The sequence below is a fragment of the Cupressus sempervirens genome, chromosome 3 (genome assembly GCF_028749045.1).
Source record: "Cupressus sempervirens isolate cs-2001-9-10 chromosome 3, ASM2874904v1, whole genome shotgun sequence".
NCBI classification, from domain to species: Eukaryota; Viridiplantae; Streptophyta; class Pinopsida; order Cupressales; family Cupressaceae; genus Cupressus; species Cupressus sempervirens.
Window position 1 is genome coordinate 415,597,559 of NC_143120.1, and position 21,211 is coordinate 415,618,769.

The 21,211-nt window shown below is 36.5% G+C and overlaps 1 protein-coding gene across 1 annotated transcript in view; it reads right to left on the minus strand.

The window, feature by feature from the left end:
- Positions 1-3,263: 3,263 nt before the first annotated feature.
- The window catches only part of LOC149566786 (DUF21 domain-containing protein At1g55930, chloroplastic-like), a 95,498-nt gene continuing 77,550 nt past the window's right edge, over positions 3,264-21,211 (minus strand). Inside the window, exon 14 of the mRNA XM_089820100.1 lies at positions 3,264-4,095. The gene's annotated coding sequence lies outside the window, so the exon portion shown is untranslated. The remainder of the gene's footprint in view (positions 4,096-21,211) is intronic.

Below are 21,211 nucleotides of genomic sequence, written 5' to 3' on the forward strand. Positions count from 1 at the left end.
GCTTACAATCACAATTTTCTTAGGTGTCCTAGAGGTGTTGTAGGAAGACATGGAGCTGAACATCTGACTGGTCCACTATGCAGATAATAAGCAAATGGCTTTCAAAGGATGCATTAAACCTAAAAGGTAGGACAAAATTCTAAATAAATTGAATTATCTATCTAGGTGTACGGTTGAAGAAATTATAGGGGAAAGTCACTTCAACAATGAATTTAAATTCAAGTCACTTCAACAATGAATTTAAATTCAAGGTTAATTGTGACATCGTAGGGTCATATGCGGTCATCCTATTAACAATCAGGGCTAAGAAAGAAGACGTAATTAATCTTTGTAAAGTTATCTTTGTTGAGGAGATCATGAAGGGTCTAAAGGAGGAGGTAAATAGCGTAGATAACAACCTCAAAATTTCATACCCAGAAAATCACATGAATATCATCGATGGAAAGGAGATGGAAGTTGACAGAGTTGTGGTTACAGCCTATTCTAATATTTGAAAGTAGAGAAATATTTGAAGCTACGTAGTCTATGGTAGTAAGAAATACTAAATTCCTTATAGAGTGGCTCCATGCTACACCTACATATGGCATTGCATGATTTGAGTAAATGAGGGTAAAAGGCTGTGAACCTTCTGAGTTGCTAGGAGAGGTAAAACTAGAAAGGATTCAAATTTTGCCTCCAACCATAATCAAACCTAATAAGACCCAAGGAGCCTTGAAAGGCGAGAATGGTCCATCAAATGCTGACTTCCTAGCAAATGCAGACAATGCAGGCATGTTTGAGCCAATGGAGGATGAAACATATTGCATGGAACAAAGCCTACTGGAATAAGTTGGGTAATGGTTAGTACCTAGGGTTTGTTAGCATGGAGAAAATATAGTAATGGGGGTTGTAATATTTCGGCCTATTTTCATAGCACTTGGGCTTGATTTTTGGTAAACTCTAGAGTCTAGACAGTTTAGATGGTTTGATATACCCTTGGAGTAATTTGTTGTTTGAGGATGTTATTCTTAAACTTTGGATTGAATCCTACATACATTCAAGTTTTGTTGATCATGTTTCATATGATATCAAAAATATACTATATCTTATAAATGTGGAAATGACATGTAGGTTAAAACTATAGACTTGATGCCTTCCATATGTGCGTGTGTGTGTATAAACACACATACATATCTCTTTGTATCTGGCATTATTGTCTGGTGGGATTCAGAAGGACTGGAGAGGTGATTACTTACGTCTGGTATTATTGTAAGCACTGGTAAGATTGGTTAAAAGTCCTCGAGTGGTTTAGGGAATAAAAAATGTATAATTTCAGCTTTATTCAATCTTAAAAAATAATGTGCATGGATACAATTATGGGATGTTTAAACAGGATAATGAATAACTTGTTTAATAAGCTGTGTATGGTTTAAATCTTTGTATCTTCCATTCAACATTGGTTTCAAATTCTGGAAGTTGTAGTGGTAGGTGAAATTTTAAGCAGTTGCAACATTTAATTCTGTCAGTGGATAAGGTAAAAGATAGAACAAGATACAATTTATGATTTTGTCGTGCTAATTAAGGTATGCAAAAAACCTGCCAGTTGAGAAATCGAATACACAGTGCTTCTAGCAATATTGCGGGACACTGTTTTACAGGCTGTAGTTGGCATGGTTAACATATTATTTGCGAAAGTCAAGTTTGCAGTTTCTCTTTGGGTGCCAGACGACGTAAATATCAAATTTATATATCATCTTGAATGTAAGGAATGGTGCTAAAATACAATCTCTGGTTATGTGATTATTATGGTATTTATAATGTGAAACATTTTCAGTAATGACTTGCATTTGGATATAGAAATACGAGGATTGGTAATCTCAGGGCCTAAAACAAGCAATGCTGATTTCTGAGTGTCTCTTTCACAGTTAGTCTACGTGTAGTGGTTTTATAACTAGAGGCATTTGATATGGTTTGCTTAAGTAGGAATACTTGGATTGACAAATATGAAATGTTTCTTCACTCAAATAATTATTGATAATACATTATCTGGTCTGGGATTGCATTGAGAGACTACGTGTAAATATAGTTGCAGGGTCATGCCTTAAAGGGTACAGAGTAAGTTGGGAGTCTTAAGGGGGATGCTAAGGGGATCTGATAAATTGGATCTCTTACTTGGGATTAGGGGGGTTGGATAGAGTAATTACAAGATGGTAAATTGAAGCTATCATTGTGGAAGGATGTGTTTCATAGGACGTTAGGGGATTCTTTAGCCTGAATATTTAAGGCATGATTAATACTTTCAGAGCTATATTATTAAGGTATTGAACATTCAAGCAGACCACCAAATCTAAGATAGTGTAATATCATGGTAGTTTATGCACCCAATGCTACTCGAATCCCTCCCATCAGGAAATTTTGAGGCAGATTACTTGGTCCTTAATTTAGATCGGTCAATTTCTTTCTTCCTCAATACTTTTAAATGAGAAGTTAACAAGATATTGGTGGTGGATCCTAGCATGGGATTATAGTATTTTAGGTTTGGTGACTACGAGACAATAATTCTCACAAGCATCATCTATATTCTTGGTGTAAGGACATACATAAGGAAGAACAATTGAAGATCAAAGCAGGAATTCCTAGCACTTTGTTATTCACTATGGCTTCTTGTTAAAGTAACAGTAGAAGCGGTTCTGTGATTTTTCAGAATTTTGATTTTTCAAATATTTATTGATATAATAGGGTATTGGTTTTATAATGATTTTATGCTGGTTTGCACTGGCTGCTTTATCGAGATGGTTTGGTGCTTGAAAGATGATACAAGTTAATCTTGTAGGAAAAGAGGTTTCTTGGTCAAGGCAATTATGGACATGACACTGGTTAAGATTGGGATATTTTTTTGCATGGGATCTGGAAGCCATATCTCTTCCGAATGAGGGATTGATGCCAGGCAGCACAGTTGGTTTAAAAGAGTTGGGTTATATGTAGGGAGATCAATATAGTGTATCAATGTATCAGTCTTGTAGGTTTCTGTACTACCCATTTGGGTTTTGTATATTCTGTATCTAATTTTAGCCATGCACCAAAATGTATCATAGCAGTTAGGTCAACATGAGCTACAACCCAAGGATTTCTCCTGGTTCTTTACTGCTGGTATCTCGCCCGAACCATCATTGTATTTGTACTTTGTTAATGTTAATAAAATCTATCGGCTATGGCCCACTATCTAACCAAAAGAAAAATTGAAGACATGATAAGAATGTCCAAGAACATTGCCAATAACAAAATTTGTAAAATTAGGTGTACCATACCTTATAAACAACTGAAATTACTCTAACGAATGTTACAGCAGATAACAATTTCCAACAATATTACACTTTTTGAAACAATATTACACTTGTGAAACACGCCATCTCTACCTCTACTAACAGGACTACATTTTGGCATTTAAATTTTAATAAAAAATTGGTTGTGTCTATCGGTTGAAAAACCACCAAGGAATTAAGAAGATTGAGACCAGATTCACACCATTACTTTGAACTAACAAATGATTGTCATTAATCTCAGTTTCATGTACTATTGGGATCAATCAGTCTCCTGTCTCAAGTCTACTGTTTGTTCACTCTCTACACCAACAGATTCTTCAAGCGATTGTTTTCTTCTTTTCCTTCTCCTTCTCTCTCCTTTCTTTTCATGTTGTTTCCAGGTTTCAATTGAACTTCTTGTTGAAGGGACACCAATATCCCCTGTTTGCAATTTAGTATCCTCGACTGCACTAACATCATCTGGATACACAACAGTCAATTCAGAAACATCCACCACCTGTGCCTTTGCTTGAGCATCAATATTAGCATTTTCAGCAATTGCATGATGATTTTGAGCATCTACATGCATACTCTCAGAAATTTGCTTGTTCTTAGAAAGAACCATAGGAGATTTAGTATCAAGTATTGCTTCCTGATTTGTCTGCACTCTATGATCATCTGTCTCATATTCACCTTCCCATCTTGGTTTCAGAATGTGAGGGAAGACATGAGTAACCTTGTCATTTTTGTTTTCATCCCCATCTATCTCTTTAAAACGAACAGCACCAACCTTCCTAGCATTACCTGCCAAAACCTGCATCAAAGGTAAAACTCATTAACAGATGGAAAAAGAACATAGTGGGAAACAGAAATGCACAAGTTAATCTCATGTAAAGCATGCTTCTGACATTGCAAGCCTTTAAAAATGATGAGTGGCAAGAATCAGTATGGTAAATACAATGTGGCATCTTTTCGCCTACTAGAATTAATACATTAGAAAATAATTGTTGGCAGACAATCTGGATCCATGTGTCTATGGCTTTCATAGCTGTTTAAATCACTTGTACCTAACCAAAAGAGAACTCTAATGATTGCAATAGTCACATATCACTAAATATACTGTCACAATAGAGATGCTTTCCGTTCCAGGCAAACAGTTGATGTCGATAACTAGAAATACTGGTTATTTTTTGTTTAGCGACAATATACCAAAAAATGTCTATTTTTTTTGACATATTCAATAAAACAATTTTCAATCTGCACAAATCTTGAAGCTGGTTTTGAATATGACTGTTCCGAAAAAATGATTTCTTTGTTCAATTCACATCAAACATGTGGTGTTCTAAATGTTAATTGGAAAATGAATGCAATGTCAATGCTAGTACATGATTGGAATTCTAACCAAAACTGAAATGGCTTGAAAGTAGAGACAATGGAAGAATGCTATGAACTGTTACTGGAATGTCAACAAATTATTTCTTTCCACAGGAATAGATGATGCTGATCGCGAATTTTCAGAATATGAAGAAATGTTGGATTTCCTCTAATTGTAAACCAATCCAAGTAACAAACAAAGTAGTTCTTTCTAGCTTAGCATCCAGCAATGACCAAATAAAATTCCAGAAGTGATATATGAAACTGGAAACTGTATCTCGAAAAACTGAAATTGATTATTTAGAATAGACCGAAATTTGAGGAACAAGGCCAATTCTGGCACAGTGATTGTCTTCTGGCCAGCAGTCATGATGTTCATCAAAGAGAATCTGTTGATTGGAATAAAGAAGAAATCATTTTGATGATAAGTCAATGGTAAACTAGTGACACAATCAACACTGATTGAACTGGGGTGGGGGAGGAAATGGTCAGTGGGGTGAATTGGTGTATGCCAATTTCAACTTGATTGAACATTAATTACCATTAATAACTTCTCCAAGCATCACAACCAATCTCAAACCCAAATCAATGAATCATAAATAAAAGCATTTCTTGGTATTTCTTTAATTATGAACAAAATAATCAAAGACTACACGTCCACACAAATGAACACCATATTTACATTAAAACCCAAAAGGGAGATACCACAGACAGAATAGCTGCTTGGATCTACTGCCAAAATCCAGCCTCATAGAAATATAATGAAGAATTTACAATATGAAGTAGGCACCAACCTACCGAAGACACCAATCCCCAATTACATTTGCAGGAACCAACCTACAAGAGACACCAATCCCCTAATCCAAGATAGAGCACTAACTCAGAGTGAGAGAGGAATCTCAAATACATCAAGATATACTAAGATATGTGGTGCATACCTTCACAACTCGAACTCCAATCTCTGTCAAGTCTGATCTACATCAGAATACTAACTCAATGTGTCTAGAATCTGGAACTTGATTTGGACACTTCAGTTCATCCTTGCAATTGACAACTCACTCAACTTATGCCATTTCACCACATATACTTTACACCACATCTAGGAATGGACTTGTATCAATAATTTATATGTATTATAATAATAATCACATTCACAAGTCAGCCAAACATAATTACAATGTCCACAAGCTGGCCTCAAATAGACTCCTTAACCAAACGTGTAATAAGCCAAGTCCAAAATTACGTATCAAACAAAATAGGCCAGGTGCAAAAGCCCAAATATTACCCTAGGAATGGGAACACATTGTGCAATACCCAACACTCACTCTACTGGCAATAATGAAAATCCATACACTACCTTCAGCTAGTGCACATTACCCTCTGGCACATCTATCTGGAACACAAGCACAGTCAGCCAACTAGCATAGCGAACAATGTCACTTCTAACTTTATGTCTGCTGAAGCTCAGCCTCTGAAACTCTGGAACATGATACTTCTGATGTAGCTTTACTTTACTTCCAATCCACAAGCCATTACTCTCAAATGCAGCAAATTGCAGATCCAAACACCATGATAGTGCAACCATGTGCAAATATATTTTTCTGCATAACAAACCTCAGAAACTTACTGCAGATACTTCCAGACAACAGCACAAGTGATAGGCAATCAGGAAATGCTAATATCAGGGCATAATGATAACATCAAGAGAGCTATTAAACATAATGGACTTTGTCTTTCCCGAACTCAGACACTCTAGTATGACATGACAGGAATCGCAATCTTCTAGATGCCTTAACATCAACAACACAACTGAACAGCACCTTTAAAATCAGTTGCAACCTGTTTCTCAACAATGGGGTCCATCTGGACACTTAACAAAGAATCTTTGGAGAAATTGTGAATGAATCTCTTCAAAATTTGATGAAAATGCTCAAAGAACTTGTGAGCACCATTAGAAAATATTTTTAAATATGTGGCCTGCTACCTGTTTTTCACCACTGGAAACACCTGTAACCATACAGTAGGTTTTGAGCTTGTTCCTAATGGAATAATGATCTCATTGACTCGATTTCTACCTTTTTTGTATACTCCAGCATTCTTTTAATTTCCTATTTTCCAGTAGGCTATGACAGAGGTTTTATTTGATCTTCTGTTTCACTGGATGCAACAACCACTGGACTGAAAAGTATACTATTTACCAGCAGAAAAAGTTCAAGGCTTGAGTTGCAACAGAGATGCCAAAGGACAACGGATGTCTGTCGGCTGCACTGTAGGTTAATGAGCACATTATTTCTCTCTTTCCTATGGCAGCTGTCATCACATTTTGTATCATCTATTCAATTCATGGTTCAAGTTCACTGCATTCCAGATATTTGGTGTTCATGCAGGAATAAGATGTAATGAATAGACATATTATTTTTTAATTTTCTGTTGGCAGGGTACCTGAATGAGCAATTCACACAGCTGTAGCTAGTGCAGGACGAGAAAAATTGTAAATTTTCGTGAAGTGCTTCTCTGTTCTTTGTCATAAATGGTCAATAATTTACAAAACAGTGTATCTTTACTACCTTGATTTGGTTATGGATATAGTACTATATGTTGTGCACTGAAAAACATCTGACTGTCTTCAAGAAGGTCGATTCTTGTGTCCACCAATTTTAAGTTAGTAGCTTGAGTTAAGCATTATCATGACCATGTTCACATTAGGCGTTGGTTTCGCACACATTGCTTGCCTGTAGTTTAAATTTCACTTCAAGGTCATTCCCACAGACTACAAGGTTAACTTGAGATGTTTGGGATCTGTTTTTTGGTTGGAAGCTTTCACAAAAATGTTCACATAAGATGCTTATTTTACTCGCATTGCTCCTCTATTGTATGAAAATTGAAATCACCATTACTCTCATAAATTCAAGTCCTAGAAGACTGAAGAACTTGATATGTTTGAGGATTTTTCCACTGAGGTTTACCTCAGAAATAGTTAAGCTTGTTATCCTTTCTTCTTTTTGTTCGTCAGCAAGCCTTCAAGGTCTGCTCATACAACCATACAATCTTTCAAACTTATTATTTATTGGTGTACCTCCAGTATTACAGATAAAAGTCTTTGCAGCTAACCTGTGGACCGACAGATTGATTCTTGCAGCTTTTTAAGTATAATAGTACCTTCTCTGTCTCCCACAACATCTTCCAATGTTTCCTGATTCAGTGCCCAATTTGCAAAAAACAATATGGTAGGTTATAAAGGACAAAGCTAAGAGGTGCTCCTTATCCATTTTGAGGGGCAATCTGCCATTGTTTCATTAAGTGTCCGAAAAAATAAGGGTGTCCGATGCAGATCAAACACTGTCCTTCACAGCCAGTGCAAATCCACCGCATTGGAATTAGAGATGCAGACCTTTGACATCCTATTCCATCATCCTCTCAACACGGTCAGAAAGGTAATCATTGGGTGAACAATTTTACAAGAGTTTCTGAGATCGTTAATGTTCAAACAGAAGAGTAAGAAAAGTTGCCACCCTGACAGTGCCTTCTCCACAAATAGACTTTAGGCTGTCACCATGAAGCCTAGACTCTAATGAAATATCTTGCATCAAAGAATAATATAATAGGAATTAGACTACAAATGCTTGATAACAATCCAGAATAATAAGCCACTTTGGCAGGGCAATCCTCCATATATCTCAAATGATAACACAATTTCCAATATGGTGATTAAATAAGACACACTACATCCTGTATATACCCTACCTATGCATTGGATGTTACCTCAACTGAGTTAGATTCCTAATTATATCGCCTAGGCCAACTAGACTACATAATTAAGAGTAATTAAATGATCACATTAGTCATACATCAGTTATCCATGGCCCACAGTTATGATATTCTCTGAACCATTGTCTTATTTGCAATCAACTACGGATGTTTCTGCACAAAATCTTCATCTTCCCATGTGGCATCTTTGACCAACTGATTCTCCCACTGAATTAGATACTCTATGATTGTCCCAGTTCTCAATTTTTTGCGTGTGTGTGTGGAGAATTAACTCTGGATCCAAGCTGATTTTTCTTCTTCATCTAGCTCTAATAACACTATCTATGAAAAGATCTATCAACCAATCACCCTTTTATAATAGAAAACATATGAAAATTGGATGTATCTGTGTTATTGGAGTCAACTCAAGCTTGTAGGATACATTGACAATCTTCTACAAAATCAAGTATAGATCACAATACTTTGTTGACAACTTATTATTCTGCAAGAACCCTCTGTGGATTCAAACTTGACCACAGCTGTTCAAATGTATTTTTTGGTTTTGGAACTTTGTATGTTTTTGAGTTTTCATATATAGGTGTTTTTTTCTGACAATATATGGAATTAAATACAATGCTTGAAAATAATCAACCTCCCCCGTTCCTTCTCACCCTCCTAACCCCTTCTTGGTGGCTCTTCCTTCAACCTTGACTTTGGGTTCCTCCTTGGCTAGTGTTGGGGCTTTTTCTTTCCCTCCTTCCCGTGTTCCTTCATTTCCCCTGACACTTTGTGCTGCTCTCTTCCTCCTTTCTTTGGGCTCTTGGGAGGGCTTTTCTCTCTCGCCTTCTTATGCTCTTGGTCTCCCTGTCCTCTCCTTGTCCTCCCAATCGTTGGGGCTTTGTTCTTGTAGGATCTTTCCTGTCATTTCCTTCTACTTTTTCTCTCCCCACCTCTCTTGTTCCTCCCCAGGGGTCATTGGTTAATTAGTGCTTCTCTTTCTTTTTTATATTTTTGTAGTTTTTCTTTTATTTTCAATTTTTGCATTTAGTTTTGTTATATATTTGTCGCATTGTGTGGTTGTTTTTTTGCTCTTATTTAGTTTCCTTTCATTTTTATTTATTTATTCTTTCTTTTTTTATTTCTTATTTATTTCTATATATTTATGAGTTGTTATTTTCTCTTATCTAGTTTTCTTCTTTTTCTTTTTCTTATGTTTGTGCTCCCACATCTGCATCTTTTTACAGATTTTTGGTTTGCATTATTTTTTCTTATTGATTCATTTGTATTTTTCTTTAGGTATTTTTTCTTTCTTTTTATTTTATATTTGTTTCCCTTGTGCTTTTATAGTCTTTCCTTTTAGAGCTATTCTAGCTCTCTTTTGTATTTATTGTTTTACGTTGTTAATATTTATTTTGCATTTGGTAGTTATTTTTTGCTTTTTGCTGGTTTTGTATTTGGTTTCATATAGGTTTGTGTCAACTGTTATTTAATTCCATAGGCTTATATTTGCTTATTCTTTTTTGTCCTAGATTTAGATTTAAGATATATCGTTTTGAGATTCCTAGATTCTTCTAATAGTTTTGCAACCTGTTAATTCTTTTGGGTGCTTTTATATTGTTTTGTGCATTTTCCTTTTATTAGTTTTTACTTTTAGTAGTGTTTATGTATGTATGTATAAACATATATGTTTGTTTTTTCTTTCTTATTTTTAGTATATAGAGATGACATATTATTTATATAATATATCGTATATATATTATCTAGTTTCGTCATTTATTTGCTTTATTTTTATATGTGGTGTACTGTGTCAATTGTGTTATTTTATGTGTATTTGTGTTTTTGTTTTTATTTTTATTTTATTATTAATATATTTGTAGCTCTTGGTTTTCCTTTCAAGTGTATTTGCTTGCATTTATGGTGTTTTTATTAAGACTTATTTTTTCATCCTGTTTTTCTTTTGTTTCTCTTTTAGGTTGGTTGGATATCTTGTCAACCTTGTTTTTTGGATCTTCCTCCTCTCCCCCCTCCCTTCTCCCTTCTTTTTAGTGGTTGCTAAGTCTGCAATCTTTCACTTTTCTCTTTGGCTCTCTTGCATCTTGATGATGGATCATGTAGTGTGATTCGAAATATTGATGGAAAAAATTTCTACAGAAACAGTATAAAGAGCATTCTAATGAATTGTGAAAAATCTTATAGCTCTAAATAATCAAACTACAATGCAACTAATTTCCTAACATCTCTATTCCATTATTCTTCTATGAAATAATTGATTAAAATTCACATGAATTTTTTTTTTTTTAATTAAAGCTAATGGAGTAAAACCTGAGACCAAATGCATGTACCAAATTAACTCCAAGTTGAAATCGCTGCCATTGAAGACATCCCAAATTGACACTGGAGCTTAGAGTTAAATAAGGGAGGCGCTCCTATTCCAATTTGTGCCCAAAAATCTGACAAACACTGCCTCAAAAATTAAACGCAGCATCTCAAAATGACTACCACTGCCTAGAAGACAATGCAACACAGGGACTCGCACCCCCTCCCAAACCTCGAAGTCCCCAAGACGTCCCCGCACTAGGTACTTGAGTACCCAAGTACCCCCACCTCCATTGTTCTACAACCATGCCACTGCTGGGATGGGTACTTGAATTTCTATTTAATTTTAATTTTTAAATGTTACTATTGGGTATGTAATATGTTACTATGTTGAATGTTCAATGGGTCTAGTTCATGTTGCAATTTTGCTATGTTCAAGCATTTTAATTTGGATACTGTTGTGAGGTTTTCACACATCGCCCCAAATCTTGGGGACCCCCTTTTTTTTTCACCTCGGCAAATTTTTGGATTGCCCAAAATTTTTTGAGTTTTGAAAATTTCACGCCTTGGCACCTTTAGGACAAATGTGGGGAGGCCTAGCTTATTTTCACCCGGTTTCAGCTTGATTTTCCAAAGCTATCAATTCTATCCCTAGGCCAAATAATTTTCTAAGTTAATTTCAACTTGGCTGGATAAAATTGTGAATTTTGTACTTAGACGATTTCTTTTGAAAATTTGGTTTTAATCGTGTAAATTTGGATGATTTTCAAAAGGGAAATTTTGATTAGACTTAAGTTTTGGAAAATCTCAAATTTTTCTTTGGTGAAAATTTTAATTTTGTTGAAATAGGGCTAAATTGCAAAAAATTGATTTTTGGGTCTAGATGCAATTTTTTTTTTTTTTTTTTTTTGGCATAGCAAAATCGATTTAGGTAGAAAGTTACAAAAAATTGGCTTTAATAGATTAAAATTGCCTTGAAAGCTTTTTGTTTTTAATGAATTTGGTAATTTAATATTGAAAAAATGGCTTTTGGTTAGCCAAAATCCAAATTTAATGACATATTAATTACTAAACCCTCATTAAATGGAAATATTTAACACCCTCAAGGCCATTTAATTTCGTTTTGCAATTTGGAGCTAATTGGCAAATTTAAAGTGCAATTTTCTTTTGGCAAAATTAAATTTTTTGAGCTAAGTATTTAATTGTGGGCCTTAACTTGGATTTAATTTTTGTTTTTTTCCCTCCTCCAAGACCAGGTCGGCCAGCTTAGAGGGAAAGGAAATTGGGTATAAAGGAGACCCCAACTCCCATTTCTTCTTCACAATTATTTCCTTCCTCTCTATCCTTGGGCGAATTTCCATGGGAGCAGATTTTTCCAAACTATGCAATTTTATTTTTTTAATTTTTTTAGCATAGCAAAATCGATTTAGGTAGAAAGTTACAAAAAATTGGCTTTAATAGATTAAAATTGCCTTGAAAGCTTTTAGTTTTTAATGAATTTGGTAATTTAATATTGAAAAAATGGCTTTTGGTTAGCCAAAATCCAAATTTAATGACGTATTAATTACTAAACCCTCATTAAATGGAAATATTTAACACCCTCAAGGCCATTTAATTTCGTTTTCCAATTTGGAGCTAATTGGCAAATTTAAAGTGCAATTTTCTTTTGGCAAAATTAAATTTTTTGAGCTAAGTATTTAATTGTGGGCCTTAACTTGGATTTAATTTTTGTTTTTTTCCCTCCTCCAAGACCAGGTCGGCCAGCTTAGAGGGAAAGGAAATTGGGTATAAATGAGACCTCAACTCCCATTTCTTCTTCACAATTCTTTCCTTCCTCTCTATCTTTGGGCGAATTTCCTTAGGAGCAGATTTTTCCAGACTTGGCGAGTTTTTGGAAGGCAGTTTTCTTGCATTTGTTGGGCAAATTTCCTTGGGAGCAGATTTCCATACTTGTCGATTTTGTTCTAAGGCAGATTTCCTCTCCATTGTTGAGCGAATTTCTCTTGAAAAGCAGATTTCAGGCCTTGGCGATTTTCCTTGTGGGCAGATTTTTGCAGGCTTTTGGTGATTTGTTCTCCTTCTATGTGCTGCGATTTGTGCCCTAGGTGACATTTTTGGGCAAATTGAGGACTTCCATGCTTGGGCAAATTAAGACAAGGGCAGAACTTTCCACTCTTGGCATTTTCTTGAGGCAGATCTGATTTTGTGACATGGACAATTCAAGGTGAAGATCTGATTTTTCCCTATTTAGGACTGAATTTTTTATATCAGAATTGGCAATTTTGTTGGGAGAAGAGATGCATATGAAGATTTGTTTTTTTGTTTGTTGGGCAAGTGTTGGATAGTTTTAAAAGTTTAAATTTCTAATTTGCAAAAGGATTTGAAATTCTTGAAGTCATATCCTAGGTTCCGAAAAGTCGCTGTAAGATTATTGGTTAAGGTGAATTTTCATCATCTAGAGTTGCAAGGGGTGCTTAAGCTGACATCCATCTTTCATTCTAGTCCAAGGATTGCTCCGCTTGGTTCTTCTTGCCTTCTGGTCCACCACTCTACCATCCCGTAATAGGGCGACGAGCATGGAGGATGGTAGTGCAAGTAAGAATTCCAAGCAGGCAAACACTAAGAAAGACAAAGAGGATATGATGCCCAAAACTTCCTTCTTCTCGAAAATGAAGAGAATAACCGACACCAATATCGGTACAGTGGACATGATACAGATGAGGGACAGACTGAAGGAAGGAAAATCCCCCTTGGCAAAATGGATATACAAGAGCGGAATTGTACATGCAACGGCTTTTCCTCCCACATTGCTTTGTCCAGAATTGATTATGGAATGTGCATCCAGATTTGATCTAAACAGTAAATCCATCATTTTTGATGAAGGGAAAAGACTGTTGGCCAACATTGGCAAACAAGTAATCGAAGAAACATTCAACATTCCCCAGTACAAGGGCATGACGATTGTGATGATGGACCAAGCAACTAAATCATTTCAAGATAACCAAGAGGCCTATTACACGCATCTAAAGTGGAATTGGATACGCGAGGGAAGGAAGGGACTTAACAAATCATCGAGGCTCACAATGGCAGATTTCAAACCAGAATATGGTGATCTCGTTGTTCTACTCAGTCGGATCATGGGCCTAGCTCAAGGGATGCAATTTGAAAACTAGATGTACTTCTTCATTGATGAGATCGAGAAAGGGAAAAGAAGGTTTGATTGGGCCAAGATCATAAGCGAGAACTTAGAATTGCAACTTAGAACCGTGCAAAACCAAAGGAAATTCTACATGGGCTCCTATCTGTTCTACCTAATTGCTAGATTGTACAAGAGTCCGGAACTTAAGGCCTTAGGAGAAGTTAGTAGCGGACCGGGACAGTATTTGGTACATGAATGCTATCCGCAGCTCCATTTGCACAACAACAAGGATTACAAGATATTTTGCGATGCCTTCACCATGAAGACAGTAAGGGTATTACAAGGGACACCTGCTAAGAGACTTTCACCAGGAGCAGAAACAAAGATAAAGAAATGTGGGAGTTGGTTCATCCAATTTCCGCAGTTTACATACATTAGAGTGGCAGGAAGTACAATTTGTCCTAAGAGGCTTCCAAGGTACCCACCCGACAAGGTAGTTTTGTTAGAATTGGCTAGGCAACTTGAGCAATATGATAGAATAATGAGAAACGAAGGAAAAATGGGCATTTCATTTTCAATCGTAATTGGCAATGATAGTTGCCCAAATTGAGCATCCTTTGAAGCTGCAGAGAAGGAATTGGAATGGTATCATCTAGGGTGGTACAAAGCAAGGCAATGATTCGATCCTAATGGTCTTATCAAGGTATCTCATGGAAATGAATTCAAGCATGTTCCCACCATAGAAGACTTTTGGGCCAACGTCAAAGACGACTTTCATGTGAGAAAGCTAGCTTTCTCAAGGCTGTCGATGAACATGATGAGGGCTATTAGATGGAGAGGCCTCGATATTCCAAATCAACTAGAGGATGATGGAAATGTGTTGAGAGAAGACTATGATACAGTAGAAGGAACAGAATTGAATCCAGTGGATTGGGATGACCATCAGGATCCTTCGTTGGAAGCAATCACAAGGGTAGTGAATTTACATACTAAGTCATGGTATAATGAAGGACTAAGGAAGCTACAAAGACAAAGGATTCCCCTCACCTATGAGATGATGAAGCCAAAAGAGAGACAAGCAGAATCAGTTGGACAAAGGAATGAAGGAAATAGCCAGCAACAGGAAATGATTAGAAAAAGCAAGAAGAAAGTTTTGGAGGTAGAGAAGGGCAAAGAACATCCAGAGCCTCCAACCAAGAGACAGCATGCAGCACCATCAAGAGAGAGTATAATTGAGGCTAGAAGCCAAGAGGTCAATTCAAATGATAAAAGGGCCACAGTGGAGGTGAGCTCTGATTCAGAATCAAGTGGCTATAGTGAAAGCACCGAGTACTCCCCTCTCTCGGAGAACCAGCAAGGAAATGATATGGAAGAAACTAGTAGAGAAGATGGACCAATCGACATCGAGGCAATAAGTCAGGAGCCCGAGGCCGTTGGTGATGCTTTGTTAGTCAAACCAAATCCAAATTTGGGGAGATGCACTGCACCACTATGGTTAAGACAAATGCTTATGCCAAGAGGCAAGGTGGTAACGGCCCATACAGCTGAGGACATCCAAGGGTTAATGGAAAAGGGTGATAGCGAGAACCAAAAACAAATGGCAAGAACGGTGGCAAGGGTAATCAGGAGCAACAATGATGGTCACCGAAAAGTTCAGATTGTTATCCCAACAGTCAACAAGGCAGTGAATGAGATTGTGGCCCAAGAATATGAGATAGTGGAACATAACTTGGGAAGGAATATAGATGATATGGAGTGTGAAGAGGTCCAGGAAGGTATGGCATCAATCAAAGAAAGGTTAAGGAAGACAAATGAAAGGATAGTAAAGTTGGAGGCTGAGAACAAATATTGGAGAGATAGCCAGCCCATCCAACAACTGCACCAGGCAGCCCTTCCTCAAGACAGCAGGAGCAATTCAAGAGAGATATCAGCTCAGCTACATGAAGTTAGGGATTGGATCCATGATACAATCCAAGATGGGCAAAATTTCTTGCCTTCCTTCATCACGATATTCCAGTCATTAGTGGCCGTTAGAGACAAGTTCAAATTATTTGAAGAGGAGTGGAGAGGTTTCCTTGCCATCAGAGATTTGGCTATTCCTAGGCTACAAGCGTTCATTGGGCTACCAGAGGCATATTTGCAAAGGGCCAGGTTGGTTGATGAGAGAGGATTGAGTATAGTTGAATCTTGGTTTGTTGCATTAACTACCAAATTTAGAACACTTGAGGAAATACATAATGAGGTTGCACGACACAGTCCAAGCGTCGACACTTCTATTTCAACCATGATGAGCGACATTGGGGTGGCACTTGATTTTGAGGATATCAGAGAAGAGGATATCAATGAGACAAATTTTGGATCGAGATTGGATGAGTTGAGAAAGGTTGCCATCAGGAAAAAGCATTTGGGCACCCTTTCCTCTCTCAGTGCTTTTATTGGATTTGCGAAGGAATATGAGAAGGATCACGAAAGGATACTACAAGCAGCAAGTAGCGTGGCAAAGTCAGCAGAACTCAAGGCAAAGCACACACCTTGTCCTCCTATGGAAGAAGTTAACAAAAGGCTAGCTAAGTTCATTGCCTTAGCTAAGAAGATGAAAGAAAAGAGAAGATTTATATTAGATCATTTGATGTAAGCCCAAGTGGCAATTTCCCTTTCTTCTAGAATAGGACAAGTGTCTATCTCTGATTGGCCACCATTTTGGTGCCTTCTCATTGGTTGCCACTTTTTGCACTTTTTTCATTGGTCCATTGATGAGGTGGTAGCTTCTCATTGGCCGATGGGGTGGCAACCCTAATTAGGGTTTTGAGGATCCAATCTGGATCATTGATCTTGTTTTGATCTCCACCGTCCGTTGTATTTCTGGCCCCTATAAAAGGCCATTTGCTCTCATTTGTAAAGTGTCGGAGAAATTGTTGCAAAGATAATACCAAAATTGCTCTCTTTTTCATTGTTGCGATTTGCATGCTGATTAAGAACATTGGGTGTTATTGCATGTTTTCTACTTCCACTTAGTTAGATTTCCTTTCAAGTTGTTAAAGTTGGTTGCATTTGAAGTTGTTTAAGTGAAGTTAAAGTAGATGGATAGTTGTATGGTAGCATTGGTAAATGTTTGATAGGGATCAATACTAGGCCACTAGCACCCTAGCGGCTGGTTGGGAAGCTTTGTGTGGTAAACTAGTTTATTATTCCTTCGAATCATCGCACCTGTGGAAGTGAGGCCGCTGATTAGCTCTCATTAGGTTCGATCCCCATCCATTTGCTAACCTTCCATTCATAGGAGTAGGAGTAGAATAAAGAGTAGCTGGACAGTTGAAGTTTAGAGAGACGAAAGTTAGAGTAAGTCGAATATCAGAACACATCCATTCACCCTCCACCACCATCACTTTCCCATCAACATCATCCTCGGCAGGCACACCCTCCATCATCACCACCATCAACATTCTCTGCCTCCGCACATTTCACAAACTGAGCCACCATCACCTTCATCCCACCAAAGTCCAAGTCATCCTCAACAATTTGCGTAAGGCCACCTACATGATTACCAGCAAATCACATCGATAAAACTGAGCGAGTATCCAACGGTGTAAGGAACACTGGAGTTATACTCATGTCTCATGAGCATTAACTTTTCAAGAGAGGAGTTGCATGTTTGATATCCCATATCGAATATTCAAATCCTAATATGTTATGTAAGTGATACAAAACTCGCATCAACAGATACGTTCTACTGAAACATCATTTCATAACTAGCATTTCAAGTTCTATATGTATATTATACAACACCCCTCCCCTTGCGCCCTCCTCTAGCCATCCCTCTCTTGTCCCAAAAAATGAGGCCCATTTTCCCCCCATCCCAACGTACCCCAGTACTAGTGTTACGCCGCTAAAAGATGAATGGTACCTCTCAAATCCTAAATGCAGCCCCTCTTTTGTAAAACAATGGCCCCGAATTCAAAACACGGGCCTTCATACACCAGATGATCTGCAATTATAATAGTATCCAACCTTGTGGATTAATATCTAAAATCAAACGCTGAAATTCTTCTACAAATTATCTTCAAATTGAGACACAATGGTTGCACTGAATGATACCGCCCTCTAGCACAATTTCATTGCATAGTTTCACTAGTTCATAGTGCACATCACCTATAGAGATTCCTAATTTCTCAAGCCCTTCCTTCTGAAAGCCCTTGTCTCAAAACTGTTCACAATTTCACAAAATCAAATGCACAATAGCATGATTTGAACCCTTATTTTGAATACATTTATAACCTTCAATCCAAATTGGCCAACAACTTCTTGGATACTCTTTTCATGACTTAGGACAAACTTAGGCATTTGAAAATATTTTCTTTTGTTGTCATGTTTGAAATATAATAGTTTATTATATTTCCCTCCAAATATATGTTAAAGAATATTAACCAAGATAAACCTACAAGTCTGACAGTACAGACCGTACTTTCTCTTAATAGTAATATATCTCTAATGTTGGCATTTAATGATATATATATATATCTCTCCTATAAGTGCCAAGTTAGGAAGGGTTATGTCCCTTGAGGGACATACCCTTTAGAAAGTATATAAGTAGGTTGTAAATGCAGATTATAGGACACACAGTTACAGCAGTCTGCTCCTATAAGCATTTTATATCCTGCAATTTATATCTGAGATTCTCTATCACAATAAAAGGTTAAATATTCAGTATTGTATCGAAGCACTAATTTCATCAATATTCATACTACTTAGAAGATCATTCTCAGCATATAAGACTGGATTAAAAGTATAATTAAGAGATAAGGATTTAGCAGAAACTTTACATGATATCAGCGCTATGGTAATCGAACCTAGGCTCTACTAAATTTCAGTAATCAAGCTTTGTACACATCAAACAACAATCTTCTATCTTCCATGGCTTACACAATCAGACCCAAGGACAGGTTTGATGGGAAGGAGAAGGAGCATCCAAACTACCCCCAGTTGAACCTCACAAATCTATCTGGAGCAGAGGAAATAGAAAAGCTATTCAAATCATCTTGGATGTAGTTAAAAATGATATTGTACCTATGCTTACAAAACATCAAACTGCCTTTGATATAATGAATGCATTACAAAATGCCTATGAAGTAAACAATGCAGCCAGAGTTATTGCACTAAAAAAGCAACTAAACCACATTCAAATAAAGAAAGGAGAATCGATAAGTTCTTACTTCTTAAGAGTTGCCGGCATTAGAGATGAACTATCAAGCAAAGGAACCATCATTAGTGACACAGAATTAACACTTATGGCTATAGATGGATTGCCAGATTCATGGGAGACATTCGCACAGGGAATTAGTGCCAGAGATCAACTCCCAGACTTTAACAGACTCGAGAATGATTGTCTTCAAGAGGAATCCAGAAACTAAAGAAAGGAGGGAAACCCAAAGTAGAAGATGAACTTCACGTTCTCAATACAAACTCCTATAAAAGCAAGAAAAAGCATTTCAAGAAGAAAAAGGGAAATCAAAAGAATGGAAAGCCCAAGAAAGATCTATCTAAAATAAAGTGTTTCAAATGGGAAAAATTTGGACACTATAGATCTAATTGTCCTAAAAATTCCAAACAACAAGCAAATTGTACAAATTTCATCAGAGAAAAAGATACTTATGATCTTGACAACTGTGTTTTGTATTCCTCTCTATCAAATGAAATTTCAAATAAAGCATGGGTAATTGATAGTGGATCTTCTAGACATTTAACAGGATACAAAGAAACTCTAGATTCTTTATCAAAGAGGGTTAATGATGAAGTTATCATTGGTGATAACTCAGCACACTCCGTTGAAGGAATTGGAAATTGTACTTTGAAACTAAAATCATGAAATACTCTTCTTCTTAAAGGTGTACTCTATGTACCAAGGATTAAAAGAAACTTAATCTCAATTACAGCACTTGAAGATGATGGACACAATGTTGCATTCGTGCATGGCAGAGTATTAACTTGGGGTAAGAACTCTTCCATCAAGAAAGCAAAGTTAATTGGTCAAAGAAAAGGATATTTGTATGAATTGAATACAGAATCTAGTCAATCCATTCAAGCCCTAGTCCACAAAGCTAACGATTCAAATGAAATATGGCACAGGAGATTAGGGCATCTAAATTTTAAAACTTTATCAACTATGGAAAAGATGGTTACTGGATTACCCAAATTAAATAAAGACCACTCTAGTATTTGCAAAGGGTGTGCTCTGGGTAAAAGCACCAGAAGTCCCTTTCATGATAGTACTAGGAAAACAAATAATGTACTAGAATTAATTCATTCAGATTTATGTGGACCTATGTTTGTTCCTTCTCTTGGAGGATTCTGGTATTATATCTTGTTCATAGATGACTTCTATAGGAAAACATGGATTTACTTTTTAAAATGCAAAGAATCAGAAGAAATCTTACAAAGATTTAAAGAATTCAAAGCATTAACTAAAAATTTTTCAAGACATAAAATTAAAGCCCTTAGAACTGATAACAAAAGAGAATATACCTCAGACTTGTTCAAAAGGTTTTGTAAAGAATCAGGGATTAAGAGGGAGTACATTGTTCCTTATAACCCAGAGCAAAACGGAGTAGCAAAAAGAAAGAATAGGACAATTATAGAAGCTGCTAGGGCTATGATTTTTGACCAAAACCTAGAATATTATCTTTGGGCAGAAGCCTCTTGTACTGTTGTATTTATTCAAAACAAAAGTCCTCACTCCTCTCTTAAAGATAAAACACCTGAAGAAGTATTTACTAAAGTAAAACCCAATATAAGTCATCTTAGAATTTTTGGATGTCCTGTATATATCCATATTCCAAAAGAAAAGAGAACCAAGTTAGAACCCTCTGGGAGGAAAAGTATTTTTGTAAGGTATAGTGAAACTTCTAAAGCATATAGGATTTTCATACCTGGACAAAAAACTATTGAACTTAGTTGAGATGTAATCTTTGAAGAAGATCTTGCATTCAAAAGAGCCATAAGTTCTGATGAACCTTCTCCTTTATCTAGTTTTGAAAGAATTAATGAATCTGGGTCCTAGAGGGAGAACTTAGAAGAAATTGAAGATGAAATTCAGAATATGAACCTTGAAGAAAATTCAAAGAAAAGACCACTTTGGGCCATTAAAACAATTGAAGCAGCTCAAGAGTTTGTTGCACCTTCCGGAACAGTCAGAGAAAGCAAAAGACCTACAAGACTCTCTGGTTATACAGCTAACATAAGTGATTTATCCAAAACAAAGCCAACCAATCCCTCTAATGCTATTAAACATACAGCTTGGAAAGAAGCTACGACAGAAGAATACCAATCTATCATGAAAAATGATGTTTGGGAAATTGTT